The 24,125-nt window shown below is 42.0% G+C and overlaps 1 protein-coding gene across 1 annotated transcript in view; it reads left to right on the top strand.

Annotated features, from left to right (window-relative positions):
* Window positions 1–24,125, top strand: part of RAPGEF3 (Rap guanine nucleotide exchange factor 3) — a 977,833-nt gene that overhangs the window by 530,563 nt on the left and 423,145 nt on the right. The gene's annotated exons all lie outside the window — the stretch shown is intronic.

The following is a 24,125-nucleotide window of genomic DNA, read 5'->3' as shown; positions in this document are numbered from 1 at the left end:
ATCCTCCTCCTAACGACGCTGTTGCCAGCAGCGGTGAACGACAACTGCGTAATAAGTTTCCACACAAGGTTAAATCTACAGAACTCCGAAGAAGATAACACGCGACACACCAGAGGATAGCACAATTATACTTTATTGTGTCCACTACAACGCGTTTCAGCAATGCCTTTGTCAAGCTTGGCCCGTAATGGAACACCTCCACCTGTGCCCTGAGGCCGCGGAGTTTTGGTCCCCTCCTCGAACGTCTCCTTGGCACACTCCACAGGTCACGCCGAAAAAACCTTGAATGGCCAGAGTCTCGGCCCACCTCACACGCACGGTAGAAGCAATGAGCAGTGGGGGGGAGCTAGTGACATCTCGCTGGTGCTTTATATCACTGACATCTCCCACAGACCCTCACGCTTGGTGTCATTTGTGTCAGTGCTTGCTCTTAAAGGTCAAAGCACCACGGATAGAAGGTAGAAAACACCACTAATGAAGAGTGTAGGCAGTGCCAACATGGCCTTTAATCCTGTCAATCTAATGTAGTGGGACTTTGGCTGGCAACCTTTGAACTCTGCAGGCTGTGCGTTAGGCGCCTCACTGGTTGCGGTCTGTGTTTCTCAGTGGATGCCCCTATAGACACCAATGATGCCTGCCGCAGGACGGAACGGACGGAAGGAAGGAGATTAGCTCTTGGAACACCGTATTTTCTCATTCCCTGAAAGTTAAACATTAAGCATTGGCATAGCCAATAGGTATCGCCTTTGGGACCTTATTAGTGTTTAGCCGTAAGCATATTGTGCTGCATTACTAAATACTTATAAGGTCCCAAAAGCGAGGCCTATTGGCTATGCCAATGCTTGTTTTGTATGAGGGGGCCGCTGTCTTGCATTGTGTCAGTTGGCATCTGCCCACTCCTAAATGTCAGAGAGTAGTCACAGATTTCACAATGTATCTTCATATCTTTTAACTTGAAGAAGTGTTTTTGCCATCTCGTCGGCCACATCCTGCTGCTTCTTCCCAGCATTATCCACGCTGTGCGTCTCAAAATAGTGATCTCAGAAATGGTACAACTGATCAACAAGTTCCTGGAGAGAAAAAGTGCCCAAGTGGAAATTAACATTAAAGAGAAAAAATTGCCAACTGTCTCTCTACTCTAGTTCAAAGTTCACAGAGCTATAGAAACATTGACCTCTGACACATCAAAAGAGTTTTCTACATCATCCAGATCATTGGAATCGAACTGTTAAATGAAGTCTCGTGTAATCCGCTCATCATTCACCTCATACAATTCACGTGAAACGACTCCATTCCCCACATTTCCAGAGAAACAATTTCCTATATCCTCATTTATTTAATGCCGGACCAGCATAGTATGGGTTACTGAAACCTAACTTACTAGTCAACCCAAAGGCCTCATACACTTAGGTGGCAGATAGGAGTGCCCCGTGTGCTTTGCAATATTTATTACACCTCAAAACAAGCATTGAAGATCCAATAGGTCTCGTATTTAATTAAGTTAAAGCCATTTGCTTTGCTAATCGTATTGTATAGCAAAGCACATGGCTTTAACTTAAGGAAAGGCGAGGCCTTTTGCATTTTTAATGCTTGTTATTTGTAGAGTGGTGGGTGCACCAGGTCAGAAGAGTGCGAATAGGATCTGACTGGCTATGTATCACAATTGCATTTTCTTGGGTGGGCTGCAAGCTAGGAGGCTGCTTTTAGAGCTGTGCCATTTGTTCTAACCCGGCATAACAGTCCAAATGGCCCCACTTTTTACATGGTCACCAACAGTACAGTGGCTGGTTTGGATATTTTTGCCTGAATTGACTTTGGTTTTCAATTCTTCCCTGTCCATCAACGATATGTTACTATCTCTACATGTACTCCATAGACCTGGTTTGATCTTCTACCATGTTTAAAATTCACATCTTATTTGTATTTTGCAAATATGTTCACATTGTGAGTTAGTGACACTCACTATGGAATAGTTAAACCATAACATAATATGCCAAGACTTGGCACACCATTCTGCATCATAAGTGCAGCACAACAGTAAATAAAATAATGTAAGACAAGGCAACACAGCATGCTTTGCCGTCACATAACCAATTAGTGCTATGTATCCATACATTCACATCCTTCATAAAAGCGCATTATATAACCCAACATCCCTCCATTAATTACTGTTCATATTGTAACCCTATCTCCAAGCCAGCATATATTCAACTCAGGTTTTGCCTCTTCAAGCCTTTGCCACCCCAGCCATTAAACACCTGCTTGGCTGTTGTTTACACCCAGTTATCAAAACATTGGAACTAAGGGGCCTATTACCAATAACTAGCGATAATTATCGCTATGTTGGCTTAGCGGCAATATTTTTATCGCCAAGCTGCGGCGATGTTTATCGCTTAGAAACCTTGCTATTATCAAGGTTTATCTCCTAAGCGATAAAAATCGTCCGAAATGCATGAATATCGCTGAAAAGTCAGCGATATTCATGCATTACCGAGCTAATGCTCTTAGCCATGTTATCCACCTACCATTGGATAACAACAGCTTGTTGCCACTGGCATCCGCTTTCAATTAGAAACTCTGGGTGATAATAGGTCTGCCTCTTGCACCCTCTGCCACATCCCTGTTATCTAGATTACAGCTGACTTCAGTTGAGACAAAAACAAATGTCAAAATTCTGCCGTCTGCCATGTCTGAGCCCTTGTTTCCTTCTAACAAGGCCCTCACAGATACCTTAATGGGCACTTTTTCAAAGCCTTGTTCTTTCACACTGGTGAACAGGCTGTTGGCCAAGAGTGGCAGACCAGCTCCTGGAAACCTCATTTTCTTATTAAACATCCTATCCCATATATCCTTGTGGTTCATGATTCAACCAGTGGGGTAGTCCCTAATTCATTCCCCACAAAACTTCTAGATAGGGAGTCCAAGAGGACTAGAGTGTTTGCAACCATATGTTCTCCTTTGCCAGCCTCTCATTGTGATTGGTAAATTCAGTATTCTTGGTGAGTTGCTACACACAGGCCTTCTGTGACATGGTCAGTGAGATTTTGCTGGTGGTCCTGGATGACCTTTAGTTTGCTTTGGCTCAGACAATCCATGATGGACAAGATGACGCCAAATATATGACCCAAGCTGGCCTATATACTACTGATTGCCTGGATAGGGTGGTTAGCACCAAAGTTATGCTCTGCTGACACATGCCGATGCGTTCCTCAGGATTCTCCAGAAATGTACAACAATCTCTCATGTGGATGCCTTTGGTTGGCTCACAACTTTTCAGTCCAAAGGCAGATCCATTCTTGGTGCACTTTATAGAAAGTAGAGCCACAGCATGATCTTTAGGTGAGTTGACAGCAGCCAAGTAGTACCCACTTCAGTTATTAAAGTTCAGAGACTATTCCATGGAGCTGACATACAAACAAAAACAGTTACCACAAAAAGTACAGCAGTCAGCCCAGACCTTTTGACAATGTGGTCTGGTAGGGAGAGCGAAGGTCAGCAGAAGCACCATTCCTCTAGTTCCTCCCCTGCAACAACGGATACAAAGCCACTTTTGTTTGTCCTTAGTGGCACACACCCATCCTGTGAGGGGCAGTATTCAGCATTTCCTACTAGGATGTAGATCCATCATGTCTGACAGATGGGCCCTACAGATTGTTATGGCTATGCCCTACTCTTTCTTTCTTATTGCCCACCAAATCTTCCTCTCATATCTGAGTACATTTTGGATGCATACCTGTCCTTTCTGTTACAGGAGGTGTGAGTGTTACTCTCCAAAGATGCTATTGAGAGAGTTCCGGACTTGTAAAGCGAAAAGGGTTGTTACCCTTTCTAGTTCCTTGGCCTTAAGGACTGGGAACTCTGGCCTATTCTGGACCCTGATCGTTTAAATGCCTTCAAAGGCTCATGTTGGACCAAATCCTATCCTATGTGAACCCTGGCAATTGGATTGTGACCTTGGACCTGCTGGATGCACATTTTCGTAGACCAGTCATGCAGTCTCACAGATGTTATCTGTGGTTCAATGTAGATCAGCTTAATGTGCTCTCCTTCTGCCTTATCAGTGCCCTTTGGGTGTTCTTGAAAGTGATGGCTGTGGTTACTGCCCACCTTCAGAGGTGGAGGATACCAGTTTTTCCACACCTTGATGAATGGTTGTTGAAAGTGGGCTCACCACAGTCAGTTGCAGATCACCTCCAATGAAGGTGAAACTTCTGACATCATTGGGATTCACTTGCAGTGAGCTGAATCACACCAAAATCCTTTGCAGATGCTCCCATTCATCTGAGCTGTCCTGTACACAGTACAGTACAGTACAGGACCTTCCCTCCACAGCAATGAGTCCAGGTCATTCAGGCTATGATCATAATGTTTCAACTTTGTTTCTGGATCAAGGTGAGAGCAGCTCTTAAGCTTCTTGTCCTCCTGCTTTCTCCTTGTCAGCTATGCTAGGTGGCATATGCAGGCTCTGCAACAGAATCTGAGGTTCCAGTGGGCCCAGCGTTGAGAAAATCTATTGGATGACATCCATATTTCATAGGAAAAGGCTCATGGTCTGCATTCTTGCTGTTCAAATTAAACCGTTCCAGCAGCAGGCCCCTCTCCCATCCCCAACCAGAGTTGACAATGGTGACTGACTTATCACTAGTGAGTTGGGAAGGGGGTTACTGGTAATAGAGATAATAGATTGTTAGAGTTCAGGGACGGATATTGGTAAAGGGCAGCCAAGGTTTTTTTTAGGAATATGAGTTGATTTGAGCTAAAAGGAGGTAAGGGTTTTTTAGCGTTTAGGGCAGACTATATATAGGTAAAGGAAATTAAGGATTTTTTTAGAGTTCAGGGGCATGTTGAGAGAGGAAAGGGGTGTTTTGGGTTCTAGGGAGGGTAGAGTTAAAGTGATGTAAAGTTTTTGGGGGTTCCGGGGAGGACAGAAATAAAGGGAGGTAATAGGATTTTAGGGCTCAAGGCTGGGTCAAGGTAAGTAGAGGTAAGAAGTTTTAGGGATCAGTGGAGGCTAGAGGTAAACAGACGTTGGGGGTTTGAAAAAAAGGAGGATTATGCATAGTTTACCCACAAAACAGAAATATATAGATATGGCTGTCACTACTGTGTAGTTATAGTTAGGTCGTACTTTCTATAGGAACAGCATTTATTAATAACTTTGACATGGTTTGTCAGATCTTCACAAAACTGTCCCAAAAAAGTTCATCCACCTCATCTCCTTCTTGGAAAGTTTTGAGGTGATCTGTCAATCAATCAATCAATCAATCTTTATTTCCCACTGTTTTCCAGAGCATATAAAGTACATAGATGCAACATACGTATATAATAAAAAACATGGCATATACAACCACATTAAAAATGGTCAGTAAAATCCAGCAATAAAAGAAGGACAACAATCACACTCAAGAGTATAAAGTGCATTGCACCATCACTCCTGGGTACCCCATGGATATAAAGTGATTTGTGCCCTTGATCTTTAATCATCACAGTAATATAAAGTGTAATCTATTGTCTCTCTTGGCAACGATCAATCTCAGTTTGTTTCACAAATTCAATCAGTCAGGCCAATCTTGTAATTGAATATTAAAACTAAATAAATATGCATTTCATATAGCAAACCTCATAAAATATGATAAGAGGTAATGTATAACAGAAATGGAGCTAAAACAAAGGGAAAATAACAATTCCCACAGGGTAAAAAGAACAATATGCCCTCGGTTTTAAAGACCGTCCTCTCCCTTTTAACCTAACCTATCCTTTCTTTATTCTTTATTTCGGTTTTTATTTAAACCATAAAAGATGCACAGAGTAAACACATTAAATTTTTAAAAAGTACAGCCAAATGTATTTACACCAAGGAGGCTCCACTTATAACAATTTTCAAAACAGGTAAACTCATTATCAAATAAAGATGAAGACCGATCATCCATTGTACTAATTTAAAATATTTAAATATAGATAAATACATTAAAAACTGGGCATTATTAGTATCTAAAAACATTTGAGGAATAGCGTAAATCAATCAATTAGCCCTATTGTAACCAAGCACTATAAGTAACTATATACTTCCTGTCAATAGAGTTTCCCAAAAGGGATCTGTTCTGACAGACTGCTACTTCCTTTAGTATGTAATAGGGTACAAATATTCATTCCTTTGATATAACTTCCAGGTTGATGTTCCATAACAAAAAGTGCAAATACTTTAGTGCAATAAAACAACAAGCAATTTAACCATTGTAGTCTGTCAGTTTTTTAAAGTGCAAGTGCATTACTACATATAGACATATTTTCAGATACATATAAATATGCAATCCTTTAAAATCATTTAGAAGTTCAAGCCTACTTTTGCTCTTATTATGCCAACATTAAACAAATACCTACTAACACTGAAAACAATTTTTTGGGAACCATCAGTTTTCAATATCCTTTCTGCCTCACGACAAGCCCTAGTACCCATGTTTCTACATATGGGTTTGATCCATTTCTTCCTAGGTTTGTCGTAAGCAGGGCAGAAGAATAGTATATGTAAATCATCTTCCAAAGTGTCAGCTTGACATAGTGTGCAACACTCATTCTTCTCCTCCCCAGAGTAACTGACCCATTTCGATGTACTAAAGTTAGATTGTAGAATACCATATCGTAACTTTAAATATAGTGATTTTGCTAACTGTGGCTGCACTTCATCCAGAAATAGATCGAAGCTCGCTATTGGCTCCATTAATAAAAATTGGGTGGTTAGTGTGCCAATTTTAGAACTGTGGGACACACTGTTTTGAATATAAGTCCAAAAAGTGGACTTTAATAGTTTCTTAGAAGCCAGTATCAAGTTTGATGGTTCGTCCCAAAAGTGTTGCAAGCCCAATTTATTGAACCAATGGAAAAAATGCGTATTCCACTGGAGAGTCATACTGTGATCAAACTTTAGTATTTCTTTTAAGCCATCTTTGTAATGTGCAAGTTCTGGTGTAGACCACAATCTCACGCAAAACTATAGTGGTCTTAGTATGGCTTGATGATCTATACGTTTAATGTTTAGGTCCATAACAACGGGGATTAGTGGTGTACGAACTGGAAGGCACAATAACTTTCTAAAAAACGTATTTTCCCCTGCCGCAAAGGTGTTCTTACTTGACTGTCCCCATAATTCAGCCCCATACAGGGTTGCTGATTGTACCTTATATTTAAAAACCCCAGAGCTGGGGACAATGCTCTAGAAGTACTACTCCCATGTTTTTTAACTATCAGTAGGGAGTTTTGAAGCAAGACGGCCTTACTTTTCACCAGTTGCAGTTTCCAGGTCATTTTAGTATCTAAAGTTATACATAAATAGTTAAAATTATACACATATTCTTACTTTTGGCTTTTGATCAAAAGATACTTTTTTAAAAGATCTGTGTGGGTTTATTGCCATATATTTAGTTTTGCTATGATAAATTTCTAGGCCCTTAGTATCGCAGTATGCACAAAAGGTATTTAATAAACATTGTAGGCCCTTTAGAGCTTGAGATATTAATATGGTATCATCTGCGAATAAAAGAGCTGGTACTAGCCCCCCTCCTAGCCTTGGTGAATTGTGTTCACAACCCATTAGATATTCTGGAATATCATTAACATATAACGAAAATAGGGTGGGTGCCAGCACACATCCTTGCCTCAAACCTCTTTTTACTGGTATTGCCTCTGTAAGTTCGCCTCTCGGACCCCATCTGACCTTTATATAATTATCCTTGTGCAGCTGTATTATTTGCACAAGGAGTTCACCAGGTACCCCTTGATCTTGTAATGATTTCCATAGTAACTTTCGGGGAATATGGTCAAATGCGGCCTTCAGGTCGCCAAAGGCAATATACAGGTGAACTTTTTTTTAAATCGTATACTGCCAGCTTATGCAAAGAAATCTAAAAACCTGGTCGATTGTGCTGGCCCTGGTTCTAAATCCAGCCTGAAATTTCGAAAGAGTACAGTTATCCTCAATCCAATTATTTAGTTTCATTAAAATTTGCCTTGCAATTTTTTTTTTAGAATATCAATTAGGCGATAATTTGAGGGATCATAACGATTACCCTTTTTAAAAATAGTAGTAATTTCCACCCCTTCCATGATTCGGGGATCGGTGCACCTGCTGCTATTGAATTGCAAAGAAGGTTAATGTAAGGGCCCCAGACAGTCATGTTTCAGTAAATCTCCTGGTATCTTGTCGGGGCCTGGCGCTTTCCCTGGTTTCACTGCATCAATTGCTGCCAGTGTATCCTCCAAATTAAAGTGCAGGCAAGCTGTACTAGTGTTGGATACACAATCTTGTTGATCGTATGTTATTTCAATTGTGGATACAGAATAAAAGCTGGAAAAATGGTTGACCCATGTATGTACATCCAAAAAGAGGTCTTTACTGTATCTTCCTGTTTTATTATCTTTTGCTATCAACCACCAGAATCCAACATGATCTCTCCTTTTTGCTGCACTAATTAATTCCAATCAAATGTTTTCATCCCAACTTTTCTTAGTTTATACCAGTATTCTCTTGTAATTAGTCCTTTTTTCTCTTAAGGCCATAACGTTACTGTTTTTTGCTGCCAGTATAAGCTCTTTTTTTGCCTCACAGCACTCCTTGTTATACCAGGGATTTACCAAGCTACTTGTTTCTGTTTTCCCTCCGCTCACTTTAGGGATTTAGCTTCTACCAATGCTTGGTGTACAATCGTTACAGGGAACTCTGTAGCGGGCAAATCAATATATGGGTCAATGATGTCTGTGAACATAACATAGATTTGCGTCATAGCCTCAATATTGCCCTCTATAACTGGCCATTTTAGCGCTCTACAGTTATTATTTACTAATGGCTCATTAAAAAAAATATTATTTATATCTTCATTGTCCCCTGGAGTTATTTTGAATATATCCGCTGCTAGTGTCAGGTGCAGGGGGTAATGATCACTATCAATTCTAGCATTGGCCACTAGATCTTTTACATTCGGCCAGAATCCGATAGATGTTATAATGTAGTCAATGCTACTCTTAGAATTACCCCTATTGAATGTTGGGACATTTGGGCTGTTGATGTTAATCTACCATTACAAGCTCTAAGCCCATGACCTGCCACCAGTCTCATAATTTGGGCAGCTGCAACTGAACAAGGTACTACTGGGCTACTTTCTAAGGGGGAATATTATTTGCCATGTCTTCATCTTCGAAAATTATTTCAAGGCCCACCAGTGACTCAAATTTGCCATTTAAATTGCCTCCAACTATTATCATTGCCCTAGAATCAATTCTTGTTAAAAACAGTTGAGCTGGTCTATCACCATAGATTCCTTGTTGGGCGGGATTGGTCTGTTATATAGATTTATTAAATATATTTCAGTTTTATCCCATGCACAAATCTTCACACCAATTATATCTGGTGATGGGAAGTCCAACTGAGTTACATCAGTACCTACGGTAACTTTTACCCATATAACAAGGCCACCTGAGGACCTACCTCTAACCGAGGGGATAGCATTAACACTATAGGTTCCATACCCAACCTTGTTGGGGGTTTCTAGAGCCCATGTCTCTTGAAAGAAGCATATGTCCCTATTATCTATATACTCCTGCCATTCTGCATCCTGCAAATTCCTTTTTAGCCCCACAATATTCCATGACGTCAGCCATATTTCCGTTACCTCCTTTTCCCCATTCCTAGATTCACGACAGTATCTAACTCTATTCCTGCTTCGTGAACTACATGGGGTTCAGTGACCAAATCAGGGGTAAATATTGTGTTTTTTTGTAGGGTCAACTTAAATTCAGATGTCACCAACTTTTCACTAAGTCCAATCACCAATGGCATATTTTGTGTCTCTTTAAACTTTACAATGCCTTGTAAATCTTCTAAACTCTCACTCAGGGTATTTGCATCTGAGCTTATCTTATTGTTGGGTAGGGTAATATTATCATCTAATATATTATTAGCAGAGAGTGATATAGTAACTTGAAGGTTATTAGGAGATGTAATTCACTTTCTACTATGACTGGTTGTCAGTCTTGAGTATCAAAATCTGAAAGGACCTGAAACCTTTTTGATAGAAAAGCAGGAGCACCGTCATATCCACCAACCCTACCCTAGAGGGAGGTTTATAAAAATAATCTAACGGCAAAGCACAGATACTGATGGTTTGACTAAAAGTTTGTTTGTTTAAACTTAATAAACAATGAACTGTCTGTGGCCTGTGAAAGCACCCTCATATTCTTGGTAGATTGGCCTAACCACCCCACAAACCATAATAACCTCTTTCATGTCAGATGGGCAGAATCTTTCATATTTTACTAACCTATCCACCGTCTTATTACGCAGGTTAACCCAGGATTTCTTCTGGTTGCTTTTAAGAACAGGAACACAAGACGGAATCAATACGTAAGGACACAAGCTGGAGCTAGTCTCAAGAAATCAGTATTAGGTTTCAGATTAATTGCCATTGAACCATCTATAATATTACTACTCGGGTTGCCCAGTGTAGTTCCCTGGGGTAGACGTTCAGGTACATCTCCTTGCCTTGTATTTTGATCTTGAACCACTCCCTGTATGTTTCCATGTATGTTTCCTTCTCCCATCCTTGGTTTCAATCTTGATTTAAGTATTTGGGGTTATTTCGTTTTACAACTTGTACTACACAAATAATCAGATGAGTTCATATTTGCTGATACTGGTACTATTACTGAAGAGTTCTTCCCCTCAGGGTCATTTACATTGAGATTCATAATCTTACCACTTAAATTGATCATAAAAGCATTCACCTGTTCAAACTTTTCTCTTAAAGGATTAAAATTATTTTAAAATAGTTCAATAATATAAGCTAACACAGTACCCATAACTGACTCCATAGTAGAGATAAAAATGGAGTCTCCAATACACTCTCGCCTTAGTGGTGGTGATGAAAATGAGAGCGTGTCTAAGTTCGTCTGCGTGCCAACGGAATTAGCCAAGGGAGCTGCCGGATTAACTGAATGGACTGTATGGGCTTTTGTACGATCAACGGGGCTAGTTCCTTTTGTACTCCTGTTCTCTTTTGTGGACCACCCCCCTTTTGAGGGTCACCCCCGCCTTCGTTTAATTGGTAGTTGTCTTTCCTTGGTCTCCTCAGATAACTTAGAAGCCTGTGTTCTTGCCCCATTCAACGTTGTTGGTGTTGGTGTTGGAGATATATCCAAGGAAGGCATGGGAGGTGTCATAGGTATAACTTGCGATAAACCCAATGATGAACGTCTCTGTAATATTGCTGGATCTAATGAAAGTCGCCGCTCTGTTATTTCTAAATTGTGAGTCAGAAGTGATTCTGCCCTAACTATAAATGCATCTAGGGTACCTGCCACTCCCCTACGCTTGGTCATTGTCTCACTCATATTCAATCAGACCCCCAACAGCTTGACAACTCACTAACCACCACACAATGCTACAATCTGGTGTAGATAGTGGTGAGTACTTACCCAAAAAACGTTTTACCGTACAATTGTACCTGCAGCTCAAGTAACGTAGTCGGAAGGTGTTATCAAAGGGGTAGCCCGGCCTCCTCCGGTCACAGATGGGCGCAGATGGGCACGCCCTTGGCCAGGGCCCAACCCGATCGCTGCTCGGGCACGCCGCGTGTGTCCAGCGCCCCGGGAGCTCTGTCTGTGTTTTAAACGCCTTCCTGGCGGCGTTGGCGGTGTACGTGCCGCTGGAGTTGCAGGGGCTTGCAGTCCAGTAGCCTCCCCCAGGAAATGCCCGATGGCTCCGGTGGCGTGGACAACAACGGTGGCGGCAAAAAAGCGAAGCTGCGAATTCAGGTTAGAGAGCTCCCCTATCCCATTCTGTGCAGGCCCTCTTGACCAGCAGGACCATAAAACCATGCCGTGCTGTGACAGATACAAGGGGTAGATAACAGTTTTATAAAATAAAGGGTAGGACGCTGTTGTTTAAAATTAAGTTTTTGCAAAAGGGGAGAAGGAATCTTTTCCTGTGTGGGGTATAAAACCCACAAAAAGACTATAGGGAGATCAGACTGTACAGAACTTTTATCAGAGACACATATTGGAAGGTCACTTAATGTAAAAATGTTCTTGAGAAAACTCATCATTAACAGGATTCAATTCTTGAGAACTCTAGTTAGTATTGAGGATTTGTCACAAATATCAAATCGGACTCATCCACCTGGGTGCGGAGGGGGAAGGTGAGGTATAAATTAACTGAATTTTTAATGCGACTAGCTTCTACTCTGTTGCTTATCCGCTTCTCCGGGAATATTAGTTTGATCCTTTTTTTAGACACAGTTCTACAACTGGGAGGTTTAGCAGATAGACCCCGCAACCCCAGGCTCTCCAGTGCTGCTTTCACGTATTGTAGCCAGGCGACCTTATGTACATTGTCTAGGGCCAGACAATCCTTAATGATATTTTGGGTAAAACTGACCAAGTCTGTCTTCCAGATCGAGTGCCACAGCATAATCGGTGCGAGTCTTATTACATCCGAGATGTACGGGGCCTCTAGCTCAGCGTGACAAATATAGTTTGCACAGTTACTTGGGAGGGCTAACAGTCTCTTGAGAAAGTCGTTCTCTATTCTTTGAAGTTGATCTATTGCCCCTATCCGTCAGACCCAAGCTCCATACGATGCTACAGCGACAGATTTTGCGGCGTACACCTTTTTAATTACCTCGAGCCTCTGGGAACCTAGCTTTTTAATGAAGCTAAAAATGGCCCTAGCACTTTTCTCCATTACTAGGGCCCTGTTACCCACCATGATTGACCAGGTATAGTTCCTATCAAAAACAACCCCCAAGTATGCGAAGGAATCTACCACTGTGAGTTTGCACCACTCCATATGAAACATGGAGAATTGTTTTGGGTGAGTGCAAGCCACCAGCACAAAATATTTTGCTTAATTTACACGGAGATCCAGGCTAGTCATACATTTCGTTTAGGTCTCCATTAGCTTCTGTAGCCCTACCTCAGGTCTTGCAAATTATACAGCATTATCTGCATAGAGCAGTATTGGGAGGGATGCTGCTTTAAAGGTGAATAGTTCTTGTGATGCTCCCATCACAGCTGCCTGCACCCCGTTGGTGTATATTAAAAAAAATAGAAAGGGGCCAAGACACAACCTTGTCTTACACCCCGTATTATTTTAAATTACCTTGTGCATTCCCCATCCCTAACATAACGGACACAAGCAGAGGTGATCTGTCAAGTGGGGGAGATTGATGGGAAAGGAGGGGTCCCCCAGAATGCTTTTTTCCATTCAATTACCATGGGAAGTTTAGACAGTGCTATAGCCAAAAACAGTTGAAGAGAATTACACCAATGTTTGATTTATCTTTTATCGTATTTTATTTACCTGGGTGAACATATTTTGTCCGTCGATAGTACAATTTGGGTCAATCATTGAATTTTTAAAAATATATTTTTTCTCATTTGAACCCTTTACTATTAGTTCTTGATTTTTTTTTCAGATGAGGACTCCACTGACTTGTTAGTTGAATTGAGTTTGTTCATCTTTTTAAGATGTCTATCAAAGATCTGTAGAAGTTCTGTTGAAGTTGGGTCCATGATCGGGCTCAGATCACGTGACCAGAAATAGGTGTTTAAATGTACTAGGGCTCGCTTTGGTATTGTGATACACCATGGGACCGGCATTGTCGGCTTAACATATTGGTCATTCAAGTAAGTTGTACTTTGAAAATATTCTATTAAACAATAGGTAATGTATTGCCTTGGATGCCTTTTTTTAATACTTGGTCTTCGTTATTGCTTTTTCCTGCAATCCTTGTTTCCGGCCGTTGTAAGAATATCAAGGAGTATGGTGTTTTGTATGCACCCTTTGAGCATGTTGTGTGCGTGGATAGATGGAGCAGTGTCCCTAAACGTTTCTATTCAGATTTCTGTTTATACTTATGTTACATCTACAATTGATTGGGAATGATCCTACCTGAGATATGGATTGATTGGACACATCAAGGTATCCTATGACTTTTGCTTAACAGGATTAACTCATGACATGGTGCACACAGTTGCTTTTTTGTTGGAAATGAGTTTGTTTACAGTCCACAGTTAAGTTTGTGTAGGTATACACTAGTGTTGGGATTGCTGCACTACACTTAGTGTTTCAAGAATTATTTTTATGTTACTATTTTCAAGGTATTGGGCTCGTGACTTTGGTAATAAGTTCTCTGTTGTGTTTGGTTATGGGCAAGCAATGCAAATTGTGGCGTAGTTTGTTGTAATTTGTCTTGATTTTTCTTTGTGTGTCCTTTTTCCCTAATTTGTGCATGACAGTACGATTTGGATTGATTCTTTTGGATAGAAGTAACATATTAAGTAACATCCTATCATTACAACGCACCGAGTCATAAAGATGGTCTGGGAATGCTTCAAATTCCATGGGTGTTGCATGGGAACTTACATAGCAACACCCATGTAACACAACACTGCCTGAAAGTGGCACATATTTACAAGGCCATGAAAAGCAATGTAAAGTGGCTTTGTGTGGCCTTGCATATATGCTGAGACTCATTGCGCCACCCCAGCTTAAAAAAAGAGGCGCTCCAACGACGCAAAAGTGTCCTATGTCTACAGGAATGTCCTCAAGACCGGGGGCCTTCAGGGAACTAAACTGGGATATTTCTTACTCTACAACCTCAAACACTAGATAGGTCTTGTTTCTATCCATGAAGCGGTTCTGGATATTAACTGTCAACCCTATGGTGCTGTGTAAAATGCTTTGAAAATGAGCCACCCGGCCGGCTTCCATAATACGTACATCTAGTGAGGGATCCTCATCTTCTTTTTAAATTGGGGTGTTGGCCACCTTCCAGATCCCTCTACTATCCTTCATCTCGGTTGCTCATCTCAGGTCCGCCCAAGCTTTCTCCCTAAAACTAGTTATCCTAATCCCTCTCACCTCCTTATATTTGGTATGCAGACTCCATATCAGAGAAGCGTCTCAGAGAGCAATGTCCAAAGCCTAATGCAGATTTGATAAAGTCTTAGTACAATTTGTGGGAAAACATCGTTCTGGAGAGCACTTTGTGGTTGGGAATTAGCCATTTCAGATGAGCCCTAATATCATCCAATACTTCCACAAGTGCAGTGGTTAACTTTTCAGGGATAGAACTCTCATCTAAGCAGGTCATAATATCAGCCTGTCTACATGTAAGCACCATTGGAAAAAGATTTACTTTATCCCAGTTTAGTACATAACCATTATTTCTGGCTAAAAGTGGCTTTGGGACTTTCCCCGTATTTTTATTATTATTTCCCTCCCAATTCAAATCGCAAGCAAGAGAAGCATAGTGACTAAACTCCAAAAAGCTTACCTGCATATAAGATAGCCTATCATTCAAAGTTTCTGAAGATATTATATAATCAATTGTGGATTCTTTATCTACCCTCCCAAAAGTCCCATGCATGGAACCTTTGAGAGGATTTATCCTAGTCATTATCTCCAGTTTTTTTTTGTAGAGTTTTATATAGCGCAAACTAGACCTGAGACATCGGGTATCAGAGCGCTTTACATGAGCACCAGCTTCGTTACATGAGGACACAAACAATCCATATAATCAACAACTTGTTTAGTGCATTCCTATAATCGCTATGATCAAAATGGGTAATGTTGTCACCTTCACAATCCATTATCCCACAAACTGTCTTTCCTACTTTTTGGCAGCATCTGGAATTAAAGTCTCCCATCTAGATGAAAATCAGGGGCTTAGGGTGATAAGTACTACCATTAATCAACTGCTACAGTGTGCCTGCCACCTGCAACATTTTGCCCTCAAAGTAGTTATTAAAATCGCTTATGATTCTCAATTCCTAGTCTCTTTGCCCCTCACATACCAAATAATTGACAAATAGAATGAATTGTTAAAAAAAACTGAAGAATTTTAATCTTGACAGTATTTACTTTCAATGTCAAAATTCCACCTATTGCTCTATCGGCCTTGGATGGTATTGTGGGGGTTTGATAAGAGTGGAAACCATCCATGAAAATGGTGCCCCCTTCCAGTGTTTCCTGGAGGCATATGATGTCATATTAGGTACCTCTCTTAACCAGTACCTGTCATCACTCTTTCGTCTAAGACCCATAATATTGCAGGTTGCTATCTTAATTAGTTCTGTCCCGCCCATGTTCTTATCCTATTCCCCTATTGATGGTTCCCTCAACCCCCGTCGTTTACTGTCTTACTACAGCTATTATCCAGTTAGTCACAATCCCCTACATTCTCCAATGGGTCACACCGGTTTCTGACCAAGATCTCAGTACTTCCCATGAAAGGATTACTGCAGGAAAGGGTGGGAACAATGCTGTTGGTCATCCTTACCTCTTGCCTCCGTATGTCTTGCGGTTTATAATAGAAGCCTAAAGGGAGAGCAAATATCTGGGAGCCTAAAGCAGGGGCAATAGGGAGCTGACATAGCAAATCCCCTACTAACCAATGCCTGTCAAAATTTACCACAATACAATCAACAGAAATGTTTTTTGGGACCGCACCAACCCATGCCGTCATAAGGCCATAAGGATTTGACCATTTAAAGTGGGATCCACCTTTCTTTACATACTTAGACAGCCAGTGCAATGCCTTCCCAATAACTTGCTCGGTATACTCAGACTACGACTGCCTTAATTCAGGGACATTATTCAAATTAAGAAGGTATGTGCAGCTAAAGGTAGGAGGAACAATGTTTGATCACTCTGTTTCCCCCTCCCCCCACACAAGTTGCATTTTTCCCTGCCCACCACTTCCCTGGTCTTTCCCCTTCTTTCAATCCCAGGGATCAAAAGGAGGTTTGCAGCAGGTTGCATGGATAAACCCAGATAATGTGAGTTGTGAATTACAGCTACTATGGGAAGATGTTGTGTTGAGCTTTGGGACACATTGTGACCATCTGTGTGTGAGTGAGTTAGCCCCCTCCCCCGCAGCCTTCGGTCCATTGTGAGCTATCTGTCCCCTGTGGCTGAGCCGATTGATGGGAATTCACAGTCCCTCCCTTGGCTTTGGGTTTACTACCATTATGCGAGATTAGAACATACATTTTTGAATGTGGATTCAATTCACTGGAAAACGTGATGGCCATAGTATTTTGTTACCCCACTATATTTAATGAATTACATTAAGCGCTGTTCTATGGACTCTAACCTAGTTTACAAAGGCTGCAAATGTAGTGACAAAAGAAATTTCAGTCTATGGGATATTTCATCCATGTTTATGATTGGCGGTGCCTTGGTCAATATATCTAATCCAGGCTCCTTCTTCGATTTTATTGCTTTAGGGGCACTATAGTGCCTTTACCCGCCCTTTTTCCTTTTTACTGGGGGCTCCATAGGGGATATTGACACACGTCCACATTGTCCAAACTGAGAAGCAGGCGACCTGGGAGGGGGGGAATCCCTCGACGTCCCCAACCCTGGCATGACAGTATTTCCTGTTAATGCGGGGCCGTCAATAATAACGTGTCCAGTTCTTACCTCTTCCAGTGAGAGGTGTTGTTTTGTGAGTTTGAGCTCCTTTGTTAGAATATTCGCTTCCCTGACAAGGAAAGAATCAAGGGTAGTTATAATTTCCTCACCTGACTCAGGTTGCTTTGTCTTCCTTTTCCCCATGGCCCTCATATAAGCAGCCACAGGCGCCTGGGATTTCTTTGACGGGACCTGTAATTCTTGTCATTTTGATACACTTACTGATCTCATTTTATCACTTGAGTGCAACACCTTAAAAGAGCGCACAGAGCAAGTTTGTCTTTGACCAATAGCTGGCAGTGATGTGCAATGCATTCCTACGTGCAGATATTACAGTGTGAATCAGTATGTTGTTGTTTCTCAACACAACACTGATCTGCAGGCACTTCAAGATCTAGCAAGGGTTAGCAGTATTCTATGCCATTCAGGTAGTTTTGATTTTCAGTGTTTTTTTTTTCCATCGTTGGAACTGTTTAGTAGTATTTTCTTTACCACTGAGCTCACTAATTTCAGATCACATTTGCTTCCTGAGCTTCTACTTCTTTCAGTGCATACTCTTTTCTTGGCCACACCTTTCCTCTCCATTGTTCCTTGGTTCAGAGTTTCCATGCGTGCTGCTTTCCTTGTCTTACTTCCTCAGTTCCCACTTTATCCCAGCTGACTTACTTCTTTGTATCCTTGTCCTTCTTGGCTTGTGCATGAAGTTATCACCTTGCTTTTCCTTGTGTGATTGTCAGATTTCATAGTTATAGCTGCCAACCTAAATGATGTTTTTGTCCACTGTGAATATTCTTTTAATGCTACATTTTCTAGCATACCCAGGCATCATCATGCATGTACTATATGTGGTTTTTTTGCGGAAAGCATTTCTACCAGGAATTGCGAGTGATGAACTTACTGACCTTCAGTTTTAGTGGGTGGTGCTTCCAAGTGCTTGGACACGCATCTCTTTTAGTGATAGTGTTTTTATCTATATGCCTTTCATTTTATAGATGTTAGTTATTTTGAATGCTAAATTGCCTCTTGACGTGCCTGTTTATATGAGCTTTGGTATCCTTTTTAGGTCTCGTAGACCTATTGTCACCGAGTTCGCTCTGAAGGGAGATAGAGCTGTGGACGCGCCGACCAGGGTCTGTGGACGCGCCGACCAGGGTCTGTGGACGCGCTGACGCAGGCCGACCGAAGGCAAGCACACACACGTGCACACGCAGACACCCGCGCACGCACACACACCTCCTGCAACTTTCACACATGTTTATTAATTTCCCCCAAAGTGTCCGCTTTTGTTTCTTTCGCTCCCCACCCTCTCGGTGATCCAGGGGCCCGGCTTGCATAGGAATCCCTCTCTAGGTCCTCACAGGCACTCACCTCGCTCTTGGTGATGCAGTGTCTCACTAGCTCCACAAAGGCGAAGTTGCCCTTCCCCAGCGTGCTCTCGATGTTGTAGAAGGCCACCCACAGCGTGCTCTCGATGTTGTAGAAAGCCACCCACACCGGGCCGCGCTGGGGGTGCCCCGGGGGCTCGGCCATCACCATGCTGGAGCCGGGGAGCAACGGAGGCGGCACCGGGGTGCGGGAGCCTGGGGAAGCGGCTCGAGCAGCTCCGGCTCTGGCGGCCGAGCTCAGCCGTAGGGGGGGGGGGTGCGAGGCGTGCTAAGGCCAAAGAGAAAGTGCGTCACCTTTGCGAGGCCCTCGTTCTCTCCAGTTTGGCGCCGCAGGTCGCCCCACGCAGCAAGAATCTCTCACCTGCGCGTCGGTGAGCCCCAGCTACTTCCGGTCCGGCTTGATGACTTACTTCTGGATCTCGAAGCCTTCTCCTGGCACTTGCGCTGCAGGTTGGAGAAGACGGCGCAGGACCAGGAGCGCTTCCGTTTGTAGGTCTGCGGCATGGTGTCCTTGGTGAGCACGGCATAGGGGCTTGTGTGGGGTGGCAGGAGGGAGAGGCACGTGTTACACCACATGTCTGCCGAGGGCCATCATAGAGCAGGACACACAAGCACACGTGCCACGAACACACAAGCGCACATCACACGAGAACACATCCCACAGGCACACGTCACACAAGAACACATACCCCCAAGCACCCATCCCACAAAGGACAAACTAATAAGAGCTTCCATGCAGTGTGGGGTTACGAATATTTGAAGACAGAGGGAGCAGACATTTCTACTGGAGCAATTAACACTTGTCCGGAGCACCCTATTGCTACCCACCCGCTAATGTGTATAACATAATCAAAAGGATTTCCACTGGAACAAATCTAAACATGGTTTGGTACGTTTAGAACGCATTTGAGCAAATTCTTGTGAAGCACGTTTAAACGTGAGCATAGTACAGTCGTCCCAGCTTTCTCCACAAAAGAATGTGTTTAAGACGAAGTCTTATACAACTAATCGGTGATGACAAACACTCCAAGCCGTTTGAACATAAATACAAGTGCCTCGAGTTTTGTGTGTGCTTTTAATGCGGCAGCCTTTTTTATCCATGCCCACCCTACTACCTCTAACTTCCTGCTACCACCTCCCATCTCCTCTCCCCCCCCCCCTGCAGATTGGTTTATAAGACAGCTGTCGGTGCAGGGTTTTTCTTTCTTTCTTCTTCTTTTCTATGCCAGACCGCGCACTCCAATAGCCCCTGCTATGCCCTCTCCCGGAAGTAAAAACAGGAATTCCCGTGCATTGGGAAGGGAGATGCCAGTACCGGCACCTGATGCACGAATCAGGTGATGTCAGCACTGGTAGGTGCCTGTGTATTTTTATATTACCAAACAAAAGGCCTGGGATTTAAAACGCGCTGCAAGAAGAGGTGAAAGCAGCATTCTCAGAGTAATTACGGATGGATTTGTAATGCCGTGCTGAAAGCGGCCCTGCCAGCGGGAGAACTATCACTGTGCCCGTGGCTGTTTTGAAAAAGGATCACGGAAAAATGTCACGATGGCAGGACTGCCAGCGTTGTTATTACTATGTGGAACCCTGTGTTTTTATGCACATAGACAAAGGTTATAAATGTAAGCGGTACACAGTCACATTACATGTATGTATTTTCAAGATGTACATGTGTTTAGAAAGCAGTGTAGTTGAAATGCGTAAGGCCTCCATTCCGCTTACGCAACTTTCTCCACAGACACCATTTGCGCTCCCGGTTTGGGGCGAGGGTGACTGATAGAGGAAGAGGGAGGAATGTACCTGGAAACATGTCCTGAAACTGCTGCTGCGCTGTGCTCCGTGGATGTGAGTGTAGGGGCCCAAGGACGGAGGAGGCCTCTGGGCTGGGCTCTAGCGCTGCAAAGTACTGGCCGGACGAAGACTGCAAGTGGGGGGCGTGAGCCCCGGACTGCCGGCTCGCGCTTATTAAGGAGGTGAGATGCAATGCATGGCAGACCTGGCTTACCATGTTACACATGCATTGGGTCCTTAATAAGAAAAAATTTAACTGAAGTGGGTCTAAAGCACCACAACTACCTCCTCTTTTGTAATCGGATGTAAGATTCCATGCTGTCATTAAGTGTCCCGAGGTTCTGCTGTCATGTTAATCGGATACAGGGGTTCCTCTTCTGGAGTAGCTGAATGCTAGCCTGTACTGCAAGTCTGTGATGCGTCACATGTCTCTTGGATGGTGGTTGGCATAGAAATTGTCGGATGTTTGCAGTGGTGACGAGGCTTCCTTTTCAATAACTGGCATGCTGGTGAGATCACTGCACAAGAGAAGGGGTCGGGCACTGTTGATAGCTAAACGTGCCAACGTTGTAAAGAGGCTCCAATAAAACTCGCTATAGAAAAGTATTGGGATGAAATATTATTTTGGACAGTCCTAACATAATGTTAAGTATTTGATAATATACATAACTAATAATTACTACTATAAATAAACTGTAGTACATCTAAACAATCGTTACTTTAGACCTCAGTATTATAGGGCTGCCCCCTTACACACTGCCCACTCCAAACTGCCCCCTCACGCTCTTCCCCTCACACTCTGCCCACTCACACTCTGCCCACTCACACTCTGCCCCCTCACACATTGCTCACTCACACTACTTTAGGGCACACAGCACAATCACACCCCGCACCCTCACACACTGCACCCTCACACACTGCACCCTCACACATTAGCCCCCACTCGTCATCACAACAACATCACTCAGCGCCACCACAGCATCAATCTGTGCAACCATTCAACAACTGGTTCAAATATGTTCTCTCAATGTTTCAAGCTTTATTACAAATGTCACAAAAAAAGTTAATATTTCACTTCTGTTCTAGGATTTTCGTCACAATAAAATACACTGAACATTATCTTCACAAAAGTTATTTACAAAAGTTAAGCTATTGCCATTATAAATTACAATAACTTTAAGTATTAATTATTTAAAAGAAATAAAAACCATTGTTATTTGTAATATTAATACATCTAACTCATGTAAATACAACACATATTGCATTACAAATGCTATAGGTGTCACATTTGCGAAAGGTATAACTATTGACATTGTAAAGGACAAAGCTATTCATTTCGCTATTTTCAAAACCAACACATAAATAAAAAAATTGTCAGTTACAATACCAATAGCTCAAACTTTCCTAATGCGAGACCTATTGCATTGCAAATGCTTGTTTATCTTGCACAGGGCTGCTTCATTGGATCACTTTTCTCCTCTGACTCCCTGTATGATCTTAATTAGCTCTCTTGCTAGCATCCTTTCCCTTTGTACCTCTTGTTACCAGGTTCTAAGACACAATTTGACGCATAAAAGCTTGCTTGTCCCAGTGTTCACAGAGCAGAGTTCAGAGTTGTAGGTGAATGAAGACTTCAAGTTGGGGATGAAGAGAGAATGCTGTGTGCCTCAAAGATCCAAGCATTATGTTCTTCTAAATAGAAGACGAGCCAATTAACCATGCAATATTTAACAAACACACATCTACTGAATAGTTATGGTGGTGACAGTCCTTTAATCATACCTATCCAGTTCATATTGTATTAGTGTGCATGTATTTTATTAAACATAGTGTAGAATGGTAATGTGATTTTTGATAACAGCAAATTGCTGTCTGGTTCAGTTGGTGCCTTACTAAGATCCTGGTGCTTTACTTCCTAACTTGGTGATGAATTATGCATTAAATGTGTTTCTCAACTTCTTCTGCACTGGCATTCCAAGTTGTTGAACTTTTTATTAAAACAAGCAGTGGCAAAGGCAACAGGTCAGCTTTTGAGCTCTAAGTAAAACATTCAAAAAGCCTGCTGTAGTTCAAATTCAAAACAAAAAAAGATTGTTTTTTGTATATAGCGTGTCAATGCAATAAGAATATAAGGTGTGATGACTCACAACAAAGATGAGGATATAACATTTCCCTACTGCATTGCAATTCAAGTGCTCCACAGGAGTCAGTAGGATATACCAAACAGCTAATAGCAGGAGGCAAAAGAGAATTCCTCCCCCTGGGCAGAGGAAAACTTTACTCCGTTTATTTGAAAGGTTTGTAACAATAGGCTGTGCAGACATCTGCTTTGAATATTTTAAACCAAACAAGGGAACCCGCAAGGTGAATAAGGACCTTGGGTATCAGTATTGTAAAATAACAGTGGTCCTTATACGAAAAAAAGAATTGGGCTGTAATTAATATAGACTAAAATCAGTACTATATTGATGATGCCCAGCCAGGCAATCAATTTAATGAATAATCAATGCAAAGAACAAAATGAGAACACAACAATAAAGTGGGACACAGTCCTGCGTCCTACAGAAACACACAACAGATACATTAGGACGAAAACATTACAGGCAACACAAAAGGTAGCTTGTGAAAAATGCAAATAGTTAGAACAAGCTTAGATACAACACTTGTTTTTATCATACTAGATTAAAGTGCAAGCTGTTTCAACAAGTCGATGACGCTTTGATCCTTTAAAAAAAATACCAGTATCATCATCAGGACGGATTTAATACAAGCCTGAAATTTAGTGCCTCGTATGGTGATACGAGCGGGAACGTAAGAGCAAGGATGGCTCAGAGGGATCCTCGATGAGTTTCATGAGTGAACCTGGAAATTAAATGGTCACAGTGTAAATACAGCCACTGCCGAGTGGGAAGGGCTGTTGAAAGGTCTCAGTGACGATGCACTGTAAGACCGGATTAGAGGATGTGTGGTCCGAAGCTTGATGGCTAGGATGTGGGACATCTGCTTTGAAGCCAGACCTAAAAACTGAGAACATTTCCATAAAAAGTAAATTGGACAGAGAAACCAAGGAATCCTCTTAGAGAAAGCCCTTTTACACAAAAAGTCTAACAAAACTTTCTTTTAGCCGGAAAACTGTGCTTGCAACTGAAGTTAGTAAACTTGCAAACTGGATAAGCGTGAACATTTCCTATTTTGCATTACTGTGAGGTGATATTGAGACATTTTTTGTTCATAATAAATTCATACTCAGCCGATTGTAGGGAATTCAGATTGGTGCATTTTTGCTGATTCATGGATAATGCAAATTTACCCATTCAATGACCTTAGATTTTTATTTGGCGATAATATTTTGAGGAGAAAATCAAGTTTAGAAATATTTATATCATCTAAAATATTTACATCATTTGACTTAACAATGTTTACCTGATAGCATCTCCAACTGACTTTTTCCAAAAAAGTGAAGAGACTTGCGCTCTGTCAAG

This window comes from Lissotriton vulgaris, chromosome 1_1 (assembly GCF_964263255.1).
Source record: "Lissotriton vulgaris chromosome 1_1, aLisVul1.2, whole genome shotgun sequence".
Lineage (NCBI taxonomy): Eukaryota > Metazoa > Chordata > Amphibia > Caudata > Salamandridae > Lissotriton > Lissotriton vulgaris.
The sequence above is the reverse complement of the archived record's forward strand: the minus strand, read 5'-3'. Positions and strand labels throughout refer to the sequence as shown.